Here is a 12623-nt window from a genome sequence, read left to right as displayed (position 1 = left end):
AACTTTATACTGTCATTCGATTTCCCTGGCACGTACAAACGGATACTCCATAAAATGGTCCAAGGTAAACCCAGAAAACTTTTTGAAAGATCTGATTATGGAGGATCTTGACCAATTTATGATATGCCTCGAAGAACCCCCCAACCCATCTATAGTAAAAATGGCCTTTGGTAAAATAGCATCCACAATTAAGAAAAATCTGACAAGAAAACAAAGAGATGATGATAGGGATAAGACGCTGGGTTGGTTTAACTCTGAATGTTCCAAAGCCCATAATTTCCTTAAAGATACATTAAAAAGGGTACCCAAAGACTTAATAGAAATTAGAGCAGCCCGAGCGGCATATAAACATTCAATCAAAAAACGAAAAAGGGAATTGAAAGATGCTGCCTGGGAGGCGCTATTAAAAGCCAGCACCTTGCGGGATAATACGGCCTTTTGGAGGGAAGTGAATGCTCCCTTTTTTAGAGAGAGGAAGACAGACCTTCTAGAGGTTGCTATAACAGAGGATGTCTGGGTTAGTCACTTTACAGATCTATATAAAAAAGACGATTTGGACGAATCAAATAATCCTGATCCTTGGCTGTTAAGTGAGACTGACTTGCAGAGAACCTCGCTAGACACATTTCCGCTACAGATAGCTTTTTCACTCCCAGAAGTAGAACAGGCTATACAAGAAAGTGCAAATTGTAAAGCCCCTGGGCCGGATGGCATCCCGATTGACATATTTAAAGAAAAAATCTCCTTGTGGGCCCCCCTCCTTACAAATGTTCTTAATTGTTACAGTCTAGAAGGTTTTCCAACAACATGGCAGGAAGCCATTGTAATTCCTATTTTTAAAAAAGGAGACAGAACGGACCCAAAATGTTATAGACCAATCTTCTTACTCGATTCTATGATGAAGATAGCTGGAAGAGTTTTGCTGAATAAACTACAAACTTGGGCAAAAGAGAAGGGGATCCTTTCTAAATTCCAATATGGATTTATAGCGGGGCTAGGTACAGTAGAACAATGTCTTAACCTGGCTTTGATCACAAGTAAATACACGGTGGCAAAAAAAGGCAATTATACATCACTTTTGTTGACTTAAGCTCAGCATTCGATTGCCTAAGCCACAACGTGCTATGGAGTACCCTTATAGATTTGGGAACTGACCCGAACATACTTGATTTTATAAAAGAATTATATAGAGGGGTGGGTGCAATGGTCCGCCATGGGAAAAATGGAAAATGCACTAAGAAATTTCCAATAAAAAAAGGTGTCCGCCAAGGATGTTTCCTTGTGCCATTTATTTTTAATCTATATATAAACTGAGTGGCAGATGACTTGATTAAGTTGGATGTAGATTATTCCAAAATTAATGGTATGCCAGTACCCATCTTACTTTATGCAGACGATGCTGTCATAATGTCAAGGACTCAGCTAGGTCTGCAAAAAGCTTTAACTGGTTTTTCCTCATTTATGGGCTCAAGAGGACTTCGGATAAATGTGGGAAAAACCTTTACTATGTGCTGTACGTCGAAAAACAAAGTAGTATGTAACACTTTTTTAAACCAAACAAAGATAAGCTTGACAAAGACCTTTACTTATTTGGGCATTATTTTTAAAAGTAGGGGAACATGGAGCACAGCCATTAACACACGCAATCTGGCCTTCTCTCGAGAAATAGGCGCGGTAAAGAAATTCGCGAAGAAATTAGGCGGAAAGCCGGTCCGCATTCTACTTAACATCTATGCAGCGAAGTGCGTTTCTACCGCGACCTATGGAGCAGGAATCTGGGGAATGGCAGACTGTCGAGAGATTCAAATTAACGAGAATGCTTTTCTTAGATATCTATTAGCAGTGCCTAGATCCATTTCCACCACCATTTGCCACAAGGAACTTGCTCGGGTCCATATCACTGATGTAATTAAGATAAGCCCAATAATGCTTTGGCATAAGATATGGACCTCAAGTGAAACAGTGTTTAGCAGGGACGTTATTAGAGACTGCATGAATCAGGCAGCCTCTAGAAATATCACACGGTTCTCCTATGTTGGTAAATTTCTAACTTCTATAGGACATCCAGAAATGTTTGACAATCCTATATCCTGTTCTTTAATCTCAAAAAAAGCTCTTAAGGAATGTTGTTTAGGTTTGTTGAAAGATAGGCGATCTTATCTAGAGGGAAATAAGCTAAGTATTTCCCACCATCGCCTATTGTTGCATGGACTAGGTTTACATCCATATCTTTCTCTGCTACATTCTATTTACACAAGATTATTATTAACCAGGATGAGAACTGATTGCTTTTTCAGGTTGATAACATTTCCCACCGTAAATGACTGGTCTGCCAAATTAATTAACTGCCCCTGTGACGACATTTCAAGTCAGTCTAATACTCACTGTATTTTATTTTGTAAATATTTTGAATGGGGAAGAAAGAAACACCTGATCCCGTTGTTAAAAATGTGGGGACTGAGACAATGCAGACCAGCACTGATCCAATTGTATATGCTACAAGATGAAGTCACTGTGGTAGCTGTATCTAAGTTCCTGAAGTACGTAGTAAAATGTAGAGCTTCGATGGATTGAATACTTTACTCATCATATACTATGTATATATTTTCTGGATTCACCTTTTTATAATCTTTTATTAAATTATATAAGCTTAATTTTAAAAAGTATGTAAAATATACAAATGCAAGGAAATGTTTTTTTTAATTGTATTTAAAATGTGCTTTTATGGTTTTTTATATCAAAAATCGAATAAAGCTATCTTTGAATTTGAATTTCAATTTGGCAGACATGTTTTCCACTTGAGCAATATGGCTCTTATTCCATCTTTTATTCATGTTTTACGAGGCGCTTTTTAAGTCCAGTCTTGAGAGGCCTGGGCTAATGAAAGTTAGATCAGTCTTATTGTATTTGCAGTCGCTGAGGTCACCAATCATTTGTTTTAGTGTTAGTTCCTTTCTTAAACATGCCCGCTGTGCCAGGATTAATAAGGCTTTTTGAATTAAGGAAGAAGGCTCTAAATGTATTTTTACACTGTGATTTTACTTAATGTTGGTATGTTTTTAGCGTCATGTATGATTTGTAATCTGTTTGCTTTTATGAATATTGTTTAACGTTCGAATAAAGCTTTGATTGATTGATACCGTCACACTACATATCAGTGTACTACTAGAAGAGAAACGTGTGATTTCGCAGCCTAAAGGTTAGGGTGAGGGATGTCGCACCTTTTCATTTGTGGCTTGAATAAAAATAAGAAAAACAAATAGTACAGATTTGCAATAATGTAACATTTATTTACATCTTTTGGACCACCCAGTATATGATAATGCAATTATGTAATATGGTTGATGAGCTATTGTACGTAAAACTGACATCTAATACTAATAAACATACATGAAAAAGAAAACAATACCTGCATGTAGAGGGAAAAGCAACTGCAATTTATTGGGAGTGCTGACACTTTTTTTTGTATGTCTATGGCCACCACTTAGTCCATACTAATCACAACTTCTTATTCCTTTTCCCAAGGGTTCGGCACTCACGTCCCTACCCAGAGGTAAGAAATGGGAGTTGCAGGAGTATTTGTTCAAAGTGATATAGAAGCCAGGGCCTCAGAACCCCACAAACTAATGGTCCTGAAACTTGGGTGCTGCAACAGCTGAAGAAGAAAGTGTAGAATGAGAAAAAGAAAAGTAAGTGAGGATGGTGGGCCTATGGTCTGTCATATAGCTCCTGTATATCCTTATATCGTGTTAAGTTAACATAGGTACATTTGAGGTTTAAACGCCATTTTTCTTTCTTGCAACTTCTGCACACGACACTTAATTGTTGACTTAGCTTTCAACCTAGTAGTTTGCCGTGGTTTATGTGAGAATAATATGTTATTGCTCTGGTATCAGCTTTGCTTAATAAACTATGTCTGCACGAAGAGTGCTGAAGTTTCAGGAACAACACGATATGGAATTGTTATGAGGTCTGATCTCTACGCCTTCATAGTCATAACACAAGTGCAGCCTTTGCCAACTCTGGTTTCAGGCGGGATTGATATTACTTTGCACGAGGCACATAGAACACACTTGATGCGATGCACATGCAGAGAGAGCTGGTGTATGCTGATGTGATTCCTTCATGCTAGGACACTAAGGTATGGGCCCGCCCTAAAACAACCCAAAGAGACCTTCTTAGCTAATAATATAATATATGTGTTAGGGAGGGTGAGATATAAGTGTTGTTAACTCTTATTCATTACAGCATGTTAACATGCTGTCACCATTCGCTTTTTATGTCTTAGTAACTATGCTGGTAATTTTGCTACTGATAATAAGTATACTTGTATTATCTAAGATACTGCGCCTGAGAAGACGGCATTAGTAAATAAACATTTCAAATGCACATGTGTCTTCTTTACTCCATGTTCTGGTTTGTAATGATAATATAACGAAAGAGTGTTCATGAGTTCCACGTACCCTGAGGTACTGTAAGTTCATGTTCTGGTTTGTCTAAACATTGGGAGTTTGATATGTCCAATGAGACACTGTAGCTAGCTCGGTAAGGGGTGAGTTGGTTGCTAAGGTGAGTTTTGGGACACCCTAATTTGCCGAGGTTCCACTCCTCTGTGCACAGTTCTGTGTGAGAACAGAAACCCTGCGACATGGCGCCCAACGGTTTCGGTGGTCTTATATCATGACACTCGAGTAGTTTATCGTTCATACCTTAACCCCTTCACCTCCGTTTCCGGAAAGCGGGGTGTCGGTGAGACCTACCTATTTTTTGAAATAGGTTTTTTTCAAGCTTGATTCTTTCTTAAACGGTTTCTTTGAATTACTACCCAGTTGTGCTACAAAGTATACTTTGTGTTTTCTTGTTTCCAGTGTTGTCATGGCGGCGGTAGCCATTGCGCAGCATAGTCGCGTAGCGGTACGCAACCATCTTCAGACGTACCAGGTCCCGGTGGATGGGATGGCTGTGATTTTCGTGGTATGTGCAGATCCGGCGTTCCCTTACGAGTTGTTTTACTCTTGGGTTACGTTTCCGGCTGTGGACGCTAATTCTGGTTTGTTCCACTCCTACACCGCCTCGGCTGTCCCGGCTGAGTATACACCGTACAGGGCATTGGAAATACCTATTGATCATTGGCAGCATCGAGTTTGGTTTGATGGCGCCCTCCCCCACTCTTTGTCCGCTGCGAGGTTAGGTCCACTCTCAATTCCAGGTACAAATTGGCCTGCGTTGGGTGGCTTTACCCCGCACCCGAATCACGGCGCTTGTACCCTGCAGGAAATTCGTAGGCTGCATGTTGTTTCCATTTCCGTGATTCGTGCATTAGTGCAATACATCGGTCGCCACCTGCCTGGTGGTCCCCAGGGCGGTGCGGCCGTTCCCATGGATCGAGGCGGAATGCGTCTCAATCCAGTGATGGTTAATTCGGTTTTTGGTGCTCGTCCAGTTGACAACGATGACTTCCCGTTCTGGCTAGCAGAGAAGTTTGATCAACTGGAGGCGGTTTTTCCGAATTCTACTCCTGCTGATAAGCATAGAATGTTGACGATTACTTTACCGAAGGATTTAACTCCTGAACTTGTTGACTGTGAAAGCTGGGGAAAAACATTTGCGGCAGTTTATACAAGGTGCTTCGGCACCCCGTCTATGACTGCCCTGCCTGACATCATTAGACGTGTTCAGAATGATCACGGTCCAGAGGCGGCGGTTGAATTGTGTATGCGCCTGTGTGGTTCTTTTGAGATTGTATGTGATCTCATTCTCTCCAATGTTAAAGGAGATGCAGTTAACTTTCAGGTGTCGAATGCTTTTGCTGCTCTGCCCGATGCCGACAAACCCCGTCAGTTGGCAAAAATTGTTGTGGCCGCTTATAAGACAATTGGCCGCACAAGTAGAGGTCTGAAATATTTTGCAGTAAAGGAGAAAAAACAACCTCAGGGACAATCTGCAGTTGCAGATGTCCCGCCCAAGTCCAAAAAACAGAATTGGCCTAAAAAACAGACACAGGGGAAGCAATAAAAGCAGACTCAGGATTCTTTTCCTGCGCTACAGGCTCCTGCGCCGACAGAGAAAGTTTATGATTTGCGCGATCGCGCGATGATTAAATCACCTGATCGTTTTCAGGGTTCTGATCAACGCTCTCCTCGTTCCTTACAGGAAACATCGGCCCCGAAGACCGGTGGAGGAGGGGGTGGACGTGGACGTGGTGGCCAACAGGGACGTGGTCAGTCCCGCCAAGCTGACGGCGCAGTGAAGCAGGAGGATTCTACGCCTAAAAGACCGCAGTTTGCGAAAAAGAAAGTCGCAGCCTTAACAGCGCATCGATATGCCACAGATAGTGAGAACGCGGCTTCGGAATCTGACGTGGGCTCTGACCTTGCTGGACAGCGCGGCGGAGATAACCATAGTCAGAGAGGCGCTGCGTCCACTACTGAGGGTGACAGCGACTGAAGTGTTCGTTGTAATTGAAACAGCCGATACAAGACTGGCTCCCCCTGAAAGACTTTTTGAAATTGTCCTGTTAATTGAAGATGACATACAGCGTACTGTCAGAGGGGTATTTTGGGAGAACCTTTCGTCTACGTACGACATTTTGCTTTCTGAGGCTGACTGGCCCCCACCTTTTGTGCTCGCAGCGCCGCGAGGGGAGGAGGTAATCCTTCCCAGTTTCGCGCACACTGTCTCGACTGAGCATGCGCAGCATTTTGCAGAAGAGTGGGCTCGGGCTCTTGCACCGGCTCTGTACCGCAACCAATGTGGTTGGGATAAATTGTCTCCTTCCCACGAAATTCCTTTGCGGTCTGAGCCTCAGCCTCAGCCTCAATATCCCATACGGCGTGAAGCTAAAGCTGCCGTCGCAGAAATCCTTGAACAATTGGAATATCAGGGAGTTATTGAAACGTGTGTGTCACCGATGAATAATCCCCTTTTTACTGTGACCAAACCTGACGGATCATATCGTTTGGTATTGGATTACCGTCATTTGAACTCGCATTGCCGTAACTGTGCGGTACAGAATACTCACGGCTCTGCGCTAGTGGATAGTCTAGTGCGTAAGCGTTTCAAGACAACGCTTGACATATCCAACGGTTTTTATGCACACAGACTGGATAGCTTCAGCTCCCAATGGACAAGTTTTACGTCCGCTGGTGTGCAAAAACGCTTCCGGCGACTTCCAATGGGCTACAAAAATAGTCCTGGAGTCTTCACCTCAAGAATAGTCACTCTATTGGAGAGTATCGATCCAGATGCATGTTCTTATGTGGATGACATTTATCTCACAGACGACGAAATTTGGATGCATCTGTGTCGGGTGAATTCAATAATTTGTAACTTTGCAGATATGGGTTACAAGTTTAATTTTGCAAAATCGCACATTGCAGAACACACAGTGTTGTTCCTCGGCTATGAGCTGAACAATGAAGGTCGAGGATTGGCTCCTCACTTCCTGGAGAAATGCGCACAGTTGCGCGCTCCTACCACACTGAAGAAATTACAGTCTTTACTGGGCTTCTTGAATTTCGGCAGAACTTATGTTCCGGAATATGCCCAGCGTATCAAGCCTTTGTATGCTTTGATACAACCAACTTTTTCAAAATCATGCTGGCTGCCTGAGCATTCGGCCATTTTGCAATCATTGCAGGCCGATCTGCTCGCTTCTAAATACTTACTGACTCGTGATAACCACACCAACCTGGTGATAAGAATAATTCCAGGGGCGGTGGGTTTCACGTACCTGACTTTTAATGAAGGTGACACAGTACCTATTGCTTACAAGTCACACTTGTATACTTCGGCTGAATTGCGGTTTCCCACTGTGGAGAAAGTTTTAACTGCTGTACAGATGGCGATTCTTAAAGAACGAGCACTGTCGCAGGGGAAACGCATGTTAGTGGTAACACCCTGTCCTCATTTGGAGGCAGTCACGAAAGCCAGTGTAACAAATTCAAAAGCTTTGCACCCTCGGTGGATTCAGTGGGCTGCGTCATTGACATCCACGGATGTCACGTTCATTTTTGACGCTTCCTTACGGTCGCAAGAGTACTTGCAGTATGACTTCGTTCATCCTGCTCCTCTGGCTATGCGACCTTTGGAGGACTTCCATTGCATCATTTACACTGATGGGTCGGCGCAGGTTGCGCATGGCTCTAAACATGCCTACGTTTCCGCATGCGCCATTGTGGTTGGTGCTATGTTGGATGATGAGTTCATTTCCAGGGAAGTACACACCTTGCCCCTTGGCGATTGCACTGCACAATTGGCTGAGCTTCGTGCTCTTTTACTAGCGTTGGAGTACGCAGATCCTAGGGTGACTACTCTGATTGTAAGTGATTCGTACTACTGTGTCCAGAGTTACAATGAGAACTTGTTCTTTTGGATTCAAAATGATTTTCATGATTCCAAGGGTAGCACAATAAAACATAAAATGATCTGGGTTCGAGTGGCAGAGCTTAAGGCTATGTTGCCACTCGTTTATGTGATTCATACTCTCGGTCATCAGCGCGTAGGAGTTCACGCTGTTGGCAACTCGCTTGCTGATGAAGCAGCGAAATCAGCGGTATCTACATACTTAGTTGCAGCAGTTACTAGGTCAAAAACCAAGATTGATGGCGACATCTTGGCGGCAGTTGCTGCCTCTGAGAAGGGAAGTAAGCATCCTGCGGGATTCCCTTCGAAATACAAATACCACTTAAGTCCCGAAAAGGTTCCTTTTGTGACAATTCCTGACGTTGGGGAACGACTGATTCCCAACTCGGACCGCAGAGCAGACTTGATTACAGCGGCACATGAGGGTGTGGCGTCTGCGCATGCGGGCGTCTCGGCCACTGTAACTCAATTACAACAACGTTTCTGGTGGCGGGGACTGTACAAACAGACGCGTGATTATGTCCTTCTTTGTGACATATGCCAGCAGATTAAACCTTCAACTGCTACGCGTCCGCCACAGACTCAGTTGTACATTTCTAATAAACCACTAGGATGTGTTTATTTAGATCACTGCGGTCCTTTTTCATCTGATACTGCGTATAAGTACATCTTAGTAGCAGTAGACTCATGCACACGCTTTGTGTGGGTATGGCCACATCGCAGCGCTGATTCACGGACTGTCATTAGAGATTTGCGTGTCTTTATAGGGATTTTTGCCTGTGGTACCTTCCATTCGGATCAGGGTCCGGCTTTCGCCTCTAAGGCGTATAAGGATGCCATGACTTCGATGGGGGTCCAAGTCAAGTTTTCGTCTCCCTACAGACCTGAGGGTAACAGTGTAGTTGAGCGAATGAACCGTGATTTAAAGCAATCTTTGACAGCCCGAGTTATAGGCACTGGCAGAAACTGGCTGGCTCACCTCTATGGCGTGCAGCGTGCTCTTAATAATCTCCCTAGAAGGTCTCTGGGTGGGCGGACCCCATACGAAATGCTCTTTGGCATCAGGATGTACGTCCCTGACCTTGACGGTCTAGACTATGTGGTTCGCGCCACTTCCTTTGACGCAGATGAACATTGCAATGTTTTACAGAATCTACAAAAGACCAGAGACAGTCTTGCAAAGGAACATTTGCCCTCCACGTCGGATGATGCGTTGCAGATCTCGGTAGCTGGCTGGCTACCCCAAGTTGGCGAACTGGTTCGAGAGAAGATCGATAACAAGAAAGAATTTGGTCCTTCCTATCGAGCTCCCGTTCCCGTCGTTGGAGTGAAGGGCACAAGAACAGTCATTTTACCACCGCTTCCTGGTCGTAAGGAAAACAGGTTTATTTCAATTGACAATGTCAAGATACACAGAGTGGCTGATTCTTCTTAGCATGACACCGGCTGTTTCCTGTCCTTCCATTGTGAGAAATTCAGTTATGCCCACTGCTTCTAATATTGAACCTGAAGTGGCCATCGAATTACCTGCTGTTTCCAGTCCGTTATTAAATAATTTACCCGGAACTAACATTGATGAGTTGGACTATACCTACCCCACTGATTTGTCCATGCCTGACCTGCAAGCTCGTTTAGCCACGGAATCCAGATTTTCATTTGACTCTGCTTCCCTTGCCTCGAAGAAACCCTCTCGAATTGCAGTTTATGCTAGCCTGTTTAAAAAACATTTTTGATACCCCCTTGGACATACATTTGGCTGGTCCTTTTTTCAGTTTACCTTTTTATGTCAATTGGTTTTGTGTTTTATTTTTTTCGAATTATGAATGGACACTATGTCGAGGAGAGAACTTGCATTACTCATTTAAATGGAACTTTGGCCCACTTTCCTCTTCACATTCTACACACAGATTAAAAAGAGACTTGACTTTGGTTAACATCACAGCATGGCCTGTCCTTGATGGAATCGTGTGGGATGCAGTTCGGTTTCAGATTCATGGCCCAACGGAAGTCGTTAATGTCCCTAATGTACTTAGAGTGAATATGGGGGATGTGGTGAAACAAAACATTCGTTCTGATGACTGGGATGTCAATGCTGTAGAAAGTTTCTTTTCTGATTTGCAATACTATGCTGCATTTGATGCTGAGGATTTATATTTAGAATCTGCTAATTATGGTGAATTATTCTGTTACCAACATTATGGCAATCACTTCTTACACAAAACATCATCCAGGAGGGATACTGTTAACTTTACTCAGTGGGAACATTGCCCAGCGCCTCATCAGGGGAGTTCTGAAACATTTCTGAGAAAGTATTCTTACTTCACTGACTTTAATCAGTCCAATCCCGAGTCCTTTTATTTTAGGTTTCGAAAAATGCCAATGTCCAAGGTAAGGCTTACCGATACTAAATTGTTGTATTCCAAGTCCTTCCTTGATCAATTAGTTAATGGAGGCTATGAGTTATGGAAGGATACAATAGACCTTAAATCAGTTTGGGGTTCGAAGGCCTGGCAGGTACAAGGCACTGAGGCTTTGCACCGTGCATGTCTCATCCCGAATCATATGCTGTTTCTGAATGAAACAATTTCCCAGACCACATGCTTTGGATTGGCTACTTCTAAAAAATTAAACGCTCCTTCTTTCCCGGAGTTGGAGGAATATGATGGTTGGAGTAATTTTACTCAGTTGTCCATTAGAGACTTACAGACTCTACTCCTTAATTCCTCCTTTAACATTTCCAGTGTGAATCCTAAGGGTTGGCTGCTTTGGCACCGTAGTGCTGATTCTTGCCAACATAGATTTTTGAATTTAACCGACGGTTTTAAAACTGTTAGATCTGATCCCCGTTTTGACTTAGGTCATACTGTCACCTCATATTCTGTAGGCAAATTGTGTCAAAACTGGCTGAAACATTCAACTTTACCTGCGGTTGAGAATCACCTTTCTAAACTAAATGCAGAAGTGGACTTGAATGATTTCATTAAAGGCCCGGCTAGTGGCAGGTCGAAAAGGTGGTTATATGGGGTTTACAATGAAATTTGGAAGCTATCACAGATTGAGGCTGCTACACGCCTTAGGGCTATTGATCAAGCAAATCTTGAGAAAGTGCTTGCAGTTGTTGACAATAGCATTAATGTGCTTTCCTCTAGAATTTATACTTTGGATAATATTGTGTCGTCAGTCTTCGATATTGTACATGATGAAGTGTCAGTATTATACCATGGTCAAAATCAATTACGATCAATCATGCAGTTTGCATGGACCCTTCAAACACTAAAAATGGGTAAAGTTCCCTGGGGGTACATGAACGTTTCTTCTTTATTTGCACCGTTTAATTTGACTGACAAACAACGCTTACTTTCAATGCGTGATGCTTCCTTTTCTATGTTACATATTGAAAGGTTAGAATCTTTACCTTTTTCCGTGGCTGAAGCCACTGCTGCAACGTGGCTTATCCACGGTTTAATAACGCTGCCTTTTGCTTTATATACGTTTTCAAATTGCATGAAATATGTACCAATAGGTCGTTATGAACCTTTAGGTAGCGGTTTCCTTCATGAAGTCTGGTCACTCCCATACACATACAGATGTTTTAAGGATGACCAGGAAGTTTATCTAACAGGGGAGGAGTGCACTGAGACGCCAGATCATTCTTTAATGTGTAGACACATACAGTTACACGGTTCATGCAACAAGGATCGACCCAATATGGCTTGCGTTTTACAAGGCACGCCAGTTCCTGCTATCATCCCCACGTTTAAATTATTAGAGAATGGTAGTTATTTGATGCTCAATAATGAAAACTGTTGTGGGTTAATTAAAGGTATAGCTTTCATAGTTACAGTAAGTGAGCGGGTTATTTGCTGCAGAAATGTGCTTTATCCTCCCACACGTGAACATAGGGAGTCATCCATCTGGCCACAGATACCAACCTTGGGAGCAGAATTCAGCGGCATGGCAAGAATAAGGGCTCTTTTGTCCCAGAAAGAGGTGGCCTTGAGCTCGGCCCGTGAAACTTTCGTGCTTCACATTGCAAACACCCGTACAGAGGTTCAGGCTCTTTTGAATACTGATTTGCCTCTGCATTTCGGAGCTATGGTTCGCACTATCTTTAACGCATCCTCCACAAAAGGCCTAGCACATTTTTTTAAAGTTGTTAGCAGTGGTCTCGTGACTTCATTTGAAAAGATTTTTGGAGTCGTCCCTGCTTTCTTCCATTCTATTTTTTCGTCCTTGTTTGGAGGTTTCCCGTTTTTACT

The sequence above is a fragment of the Lissotriton helveticus genome, chromosome 9 (assembly GCF_964261635.1).
Source record: "Lissotriton helveticus chromosome 9, aLisHel1.1, whole genome shotgun sequence".
NCBI lineage: Eukaryota > Metazoa > Chordata > Amphibia > Caudata > Salamandridae > Lissotriton > Lissotriton helveticus.
The sequence above is the reverse complement of the archived record's forward strand: the minus strand, read 5'-3'. Positions refer to the sequence as shown.